Raw genomic sequence first — 7,511 nt, 5'->3', positions numbered from 1 at the left:
TTAAAACATTAATGTAGGCCTGTGCTGTGATAGTTCCACGTAAAACAACATGGGGTGCAAACCCCTATATTGAAAACACGACCACATCACAACACCACCGCCTCCGAATTTCACTGTTGGCACTGCACACGCTGGCAGATGACGTTCACCGGGCATTCGCCATACTCACACCCTGCCATCGGATAGCCACACTGTGTACCCTGATTCGTTACTCCATACAACGTTTTTCCACTGTTCAATCGTCCAATGTTTACGCTCCTTACAACAGGCGAGGCGTCGTTTGGAATTTACCTGCGTGATGTGTGGCTTATCAGCAGCCGCTCGACCATGATATCCAAGTTTTCTCACCTCCCGCCAAACTGTCATAGTACTTTCAGTGGATACTGATGCAGTTTGGAATTCCTGAGTGATTGTCTGGATAGATGCCTGCCTACTATACATTGCGACCCTCTTCAACCGTCGGCGGTCTCTGTCAGTCAACAGACGAGGTCGGCCAGTACGCTTTTGTGCTGTACGTGTCCCTTCACGTTTCCAATTCACTATCACATCGGAAACAGTGGACCCAGCGATGTTTAGGAGTGTGTAAATCTCGTGTGCAGACGTATGACATGAATGATACCCTATCTCTTGACCACGTTCGAAGTCCGAGTTCCGCGGAGCGCCCCATTGTGCTCTAATGTCTCTATGTAACGCCTAATGTAGTCTAATGACTACTGTGATTGCTGATATGGAGTACGTGGCAGTAGGTGGCTGCACAATGCACCTAATATGAACAATGTATGTTTTTGGAGGTGTCCTGATACTTTTGATCACATAGTGTATTATCTTATTAGTCCAACTAATTTTCAACATCTTTCTACAAAAGCACATCTAAAATGGTTTAATTCTATTCTTTATCTGATTTTCACAGTCCATTATTCACTGTGCATCAGATGTACATTCTCAGAAATTTCTTCCTGAAATGGAAGTTGATGTCTGATGCTAGCAGACTTCTTTTGCCGAGGAATAGTTCTTTTGCCTGTTCTAGTTCACGTTCTACGGCCTCTTTGCTTCGAATGTCATGTGTTATTTCGCTCTCAAGGCAGCACTATTCCTGCACTTGGTTTATCTCGTGGTCCCTAATTTTGGTATTAAGTTTCTCGCTAATCTCATTTCTGCTGCTCAGCATTGCTTTTGTCTCTCTTCATTTCATTCCTTTCAACTAGTTCTGTGATCGTTTTTCATTTTCACTCAGTGTAGCAGTGACATAATGGAATCTTGTGAGTCATATCCTTTCACCCAGAATTTTGATCCAGCTCGTGAATCTCTCTCTTAATGCCGTCGCTACTTCTTTGGTGTACGTATTGGACAATAGTGGCGGAAAACTCCGTCCCTTCCTTGTATCCTTCCTAATCCGATCGCTTCGTTCTTATATTCTCATTGTACCCGCTGGGTTTCTTCTGCATACTGTATATTACCTGTCTTTTCCCAGACCTTGAACCCACATATCTGGTAATTTGGGACATCTTGCACCATTTTACATTGATGAACGTTTTTTCTTTGGGAGCATCTTGATTTACCTAAGTCTTGTCTCCATTATTAAGTACGACGTCACAACTGTCTCTCTGGTGGCTTTACGTTTCCTCAAGCCAAACTGATCGCCATCCAACAGACCCTCAATTTTCTTTGCCAATCTTCTTGTTAGCACTTCGGATGAATGAGCTGTTAACCAGATTATACAATAATTTGTCCACTTACCTGCCCTTGCTGTCTTAGGGATTGTGTATGCGATATTTTTTCGAACGACGGGTGGTATGTCTCGAGCCTCATAGATTTAGTACCACAACTACAGTAGCTCGTGGTCTCGTGTTTAGCATTCCTGACTCTTGATCAAGGAACGGCCGAACATCCCAAAGGAGACCGCAGGGCAATAAGGCCATACGAACATCTCGGTTTTCCTTTTCTTATACACCAACATGATAGTCGTTCGTTTACCACTTCCTCCAGTGATTTCAGAAATTCCAAGGAATGGATCTATGTCTACCACCTTCCAAAGCTTTGTTGATGTGCGAGGGTCGATAGTAAAAAATGCAACACATTTTTTTCTGAAAGCAAGTTGGTGTTACTAAAGTTCCCAACACGCAACATAATTCCGCCTCTTCTGGATACAAAACCCTCTTTTTAAACGTAATCGCCGTTCAATGCAACGGCCTGACGCCACCTTATTGGGAGGGCTACTCTATTGGTCGATGTCGGAGCCAACGTCTTGCCGGATCACCACCCTCGCGTCATCCACATAGTGCTTCCCGCGGAGTGCATCCGTTATTGGGGCAAACACATGAAATGATAATTAAATCAAGACCTTAAGTTGTCGACAGACAACGGCCTTGCCGCAGTGGATACACCGGTTCCCGTGAGAGCACCGAAGTTAAGCGCTGTCGGGCGTGGCCGGCACTTGGATGGGTGACCATCCAACCGCCATGTGCCGTTGCCATTTTTCGGGATGCACTCAGCCTCGTGATGCCGATTGAGGAGCTACTCGACCGAATAGTAGCGGCTCTAGTCAAAGAAAACCACCAGAACGACCGGGAGAGCGGTGTGCTGGCCACACGCCCCTCCTATTCGCATCCTCAACTGAGGATGACACGGCGGTCAGATGGTCCCGATGGGCCACTTGTGGCCTGAAGACGGAGTGATAAGCAGTCGACAGGCGTTGATATACATACACGGGGACAGTTGAAAATGTGTGCCCCGACTGGAACTCGAACCCGGGATCTCCGCTTACATGGCAGACGCTCTATCCATCTGAGCCACCGAGGACACAGAGGATAGTGCGACTGCAGGGATTTAGCTCTTGCACGCTCCCCGTGAGACCCACATTCCCAGCTTAACGTCCACACAGTTCATTCGTAGTGCCCCTGCCCATTATACTTATTACTCACAGCAGACAATCTTACGGGTGCCTGTGCATCCAGCACAGAAGAAGAAGTTCAATGGCAGGTTCGCCTTAACTATATGGAGATGGTATCTGTTCTTTCGGACATATATTCATATATTCAAACAGATGGAAGTCGGAAAGTGCAAGATTCGGGCTGTAGGGTTGTCGAGGACGAAAATTCCTATGAAATCCTGTGAGCTTCTCTAGGGTGCGCAGACGTGTGTGAAGCCTTGTGTTGTCATGGAAAAGGAGAAGTTCGTTTATATTTTTGTGGCGACGCACGCGTTGAAGTCGTTGCTTGAATTTCCTGAGGCTAGCACAAGACAGTTCAGAGTATGAGGTTCAAATGGTTCAAATGGCTCTGAGCACTATGGGACTTAACATCTATGGTCATCAGTCCCCTAGAACTTAGAACTACTTAAACCTAACTAACCTAAGGACATCACACAACACCCAGCCATCACGAGGCAGAGAAAATCCCTGACCCCGCCGGGAATCGAACCCGGGAACCCGGGCATGGGAAGCGAGAACGCTACCGCACGACCACGAGATGCGGGCAGAGTATGAGGAATCAAAGAGAATAACCCCTTCGGAGTCCCAGAAGACCGTCGCCACGACTTTGCCGGCTGAGGGCGTGGTTTTGAACTTTTTCTTCTGAGGAGAGGGACTGTTGCGCCACTCCATGGATTGTCGTTTTGTTTCCAAAAAAATGGTTCAAATGGCTCTAAGCACTATGGGACTTAACATCTGAAGTCATCAGTCCCCTAGACTTAGAACTACTTACACCTAACTAACCTAAGGACATCACACACATCCATTCCCGAGGCAGGATTCGAACCTGTGACCGCAGCAGCAGCGCGGTTCCGGATTGAAGCGCCTAGAGCCGCTCGGCCACAGCCACCGGCTATTTGAAGGCTACGTACAGTGCTGCCACCTATCGGAGCTTCATGAAACTATATGGGCCCAAGCGGGAATATTCCACAATGTCCCACAACGAATTCCCAAATTTTTCTACCGAAACTCAACGCAAAAAAAAAAAAAAAAAAAAAAGTGACCTTACATATTGAGCGCGCCTCATAGGTACAGCTAATAAACAAGAAGGAGCTTTCAGTAGGAGATGACGTTTGTTAATCGTCAAGGACGGCTGCCTGGCATTCTACGGGTGTGCGCCATGCGACAGCACGCGGACCGGCCACCGTGGGCAGGGCAGGTAGCCCTACTGTTAGACAGCCGGTAGTTGCGCAAACGCGCTGTCCGCCACACACGCCGCCTACTTGGCATGCAGGGGCCCGAGCAGCGCCGCTTTTTTCTGGCGCGCCCGGCCGGAGAGATACGGACCGAGTGGCGGCGGACCAAGTCCGTCCTATTAAGTGTGAAATCTGCATTGCAGCAGCGCCGGCCGCCGCTCTCAGGCCTTACGGGATTAGCCGGAGCAAAGCAGCGCTTTGTACAACGGCCGGCGCCCGACGTGGTTTGACTGCTAAGCGAGCCCGCCTCGTGCGTCTGTGTCTGGCGTGTGTGTGTGTGTGTGTGTGTGTGTGTGTGTGTGTGTGTGTGTGTAGGCGGGCACGGTGAGAGGAGGGAGGAGCGGGGATCCCAGCTCACCTATTCCTGCTATGGATATTCCGGATCCACTGACGAGGAATTCCTAACAGGCCGTGGCACAAAAAGCGTCTGGAACGAGAGGCCGAGGTAGAATAATAATATAAAAAAAAAAGAAAATGTAAATGAAAAAAAGGGGCCCGCAGCGTGCATCGGTAGAGACGGTCGGAATAGGGAGGGAAGGAAAAACGAACGCGAGAGCCAGTTTGTCGCCTAGCAGTAAAATTAAAAAGAAAAGACTCGCGGAGGAAATGTAGAGGGAAGAGGACGAGGGAGTGAGGAGGAGAGAGAGAGAGAGGGAGAGACGGACAGTTCCTCGAGACGGCGGATACTCTGGGGGCGACACTTAACCGCGGCTCCGGGGCGGCAGCAGGCGTGTAGCTTGTCGGACACGAGTGCCTGCCGCGCCGTAGATAAGGAGCGAGGGCGGCGGTGGGGTGGGAGTGGGGGCGGCGGCGCCCACAGGTGGCCAACCGCCGCTGCCGCTCCCGGGCACAGCACGGTAATTCGCCGTGACGTCGCCCAGTTCGTTCTCATTTCTTCGATTCATTAATCACACTTACAGTAGTAGAAACTTTTGCTTCATGAAACATCAGCTATCGAACTTCGTGGAGATTTTCATCGCGTAACTTGTATAAAATGATTAAATTTTATTCCATTCGGAACTGACGGCCATCAGTTTGTATTACTTGTGGTATGTAAGCCAACAGCCAGCGAATATCACGTGCAGCAGCTTCTCATAATCCCCTTTTTAATGTCCTCTTTTGCACTTTTATCGTGGAACTTCTAGTTCCATAGTACATTGCAGTGCAGTACTCTGAAAACGAGTTTATTTGCAACTAAAATGATACTTCAGAAAACTTAGTAATCAGGCAGCCACAGCCTAAATATATCATTTCGAAGATAAAACCGTTTCAAGTGTGGGTGCTTTATTTAGACGCACGACCGGTTTCGTAGCATTTTAGCTGCATTATCAAGTGCAATCTGTGTAAAGTGAAAGACAAAACTTCTTGTAAGGTAAGAAAAAGTAATTGAAATGAAAAGATATACGGGATGAACATAGTAACAAAATCAAGTCATATGCTGACCGGAAAAGAGAATGGGATGGCCCAGCGTTGGTAGTCATCAAATTTTCGGTACGTAGCGGACAGTTACGACATAATGTAAAAACAACATATAACTGTCCCGTGATGCCTACAAGGGACAAAAGCTAAAATAAGAACTACCTGATAACAAACTGTCGGGCAGGTAGAATGCTACTAAATTGCCCTCACCATGAGTATCAGTATCTGGTGAGCCGACAGGTCCCCGTATACCGAAAAAGTGAACAAAAACCTGCTGTATATAGTCATTTAAGGGATAATATAAAATTAAGCAGCACTGGATCCTCACTTACCTGAAAAGGAATGAAAAACATCCTATTAAAATCACAGTTATTCGATTTGACACTGTTTCTCAGGATTATAAATGCAGTTCTCTACATTAGTCATACAGATAACATTCTCTCTCTTTTTCTGTCTCTCCCCCCTCTCCATATCTCAGACATTTTGCCTTATTACAATGGTTGTGTCTGTATTTCTCCGGTAGCCACGTAGTGACCAGCACGAGAACTGCAGAGGTTGGATGGAAACTCGCCGAAATCAGTCACACTGATAGTGTGGTTCGAGGGTGACCACCGAAATCAAGCATTCCTATGGTTTGAGAACTCACCACGCTCAACCCCTTATGGAACAGAAAACTATGTTACCATACAAGAAGCTTATTTGCCAGAAATGTCAATGTCTTGTCACATTATTTGTATTGAACAAATCTGCAACACTAAAGTAATGATTTGAGTAAACTGTGGGTAGTTTTCAACTTAGAATCAGAATATCCAATGAAAATGGAGGGATTCCCATTTGAAAATACAAAATTGTCCTTCTCCATGCAGGAGAATATATTTTTCGCATTATGCCTAGTTTTCAAGATACTTAGTTGCCTCAAGTTAAAACAAGTACAAATAATTTTATCGGTAACTGAAGATAGTGTCCTGAACAACATTACAACAGTATTTATTTCATTTGTAGATTAATAATTATAGCTATTGAAGTAGTATGTATTTAGACTGATTAGTACCTTCAAGTGCATGTGAGAAGAGCAAGAAGTTAATGCTTCTTTTAGCCCTGGGCAGCCGGTCAGATGTTGAAATGTGGACATTTGGTGGAAAAGGGTTACTCTATACTGAGAGGCGTAGTGCTCTTAATGGTGCTGTTACAACTGTGCAGAAAACATCAGGTTTTTGCAGGGAGACTGTTAGATGCACAGAAAAAACGAAGACGCTGAAGCGGGTACATATCAAGGTACCAATGATCACAATATCTGTTCTTATATCCCTAACAACCTATATACAGGATATAGTTGGTATAAGAGCAGATATTTTTATATGTGATACCGTAATATATACATACATTAGTATGTTGGTTGTTTTTTCTCTTTGTTGAATAGTCTTCCCACAGACATGTCGCAAAGTTAGTGCCCGATGTTTGCTGCACGGCCATAACTGTACAAGTAAGTGGACTACGCCAGATGTCCACACTTCAGCACCTAACCTAATGCCCTGGGGAGAATAAGCATTAAAAGCTTGCTCTTACCACATGTACTTGGTAGCACTAACCATTATAAATACGTACTACACCGAGCGAGGTGGCGCAGTGGTTAGACACTGGACTCGCATTCGGGAGGACGACGGTTCAATCCCGCGTCCGGCCACCCTGATTTAGGTTTTCCGTGGTTTCCCTAAATCACTCCAGGCAAATGCCGGGATGGTTCCTCTGAAAGGGCACGGCCGACTTCCTTCCCCATCCTTCCCTAATCCGATGAGACCGATGACCACGCTGTCTGGTCTCCTTCCCCAAAACAACCAACCAAATACGTACTACTACTGCTAATAGTTTTAATTATCCGTCTGCCAATGAAACAAATACTGATGTAACGTTGTTCAGTACATCGTCTT

At 46.3% G+C, this 7,511-nt stretch overlaps 1 pseudogene; it reads left to right on the top strand.

Annotated features, from left to right (window-relative positions):
- Positions 1-2,356: 2,356 nt before the first annotated feature.
- On the top strand, positions 2,357-2,473 carry LOC126482490 (5S ribosomal RNA; annotated as a pseudogene).
- Positions 2,474-7,511: the final 5,038 nt, after the last annotated feature.

This window comes from Schistocerca serialis, chromosome 5 (genome assembly GCF_023864345.2).
Source record: "Schistocerca serialis cubense isolate TAMUIC-IGC-003099 chromosome 5, iqSchSeri2.2, whole genome shotgun sequence".
Classification (NCBI taxonomy): Eukaryota; Metazoa; Arthropoda; class Insecta; order Orthoptera; family Acrididae; genus Schistocerca; species Schistocerca serialis.
This window is presented reverse-complemented; position numbering and strand designations above follow the sequence as displayed.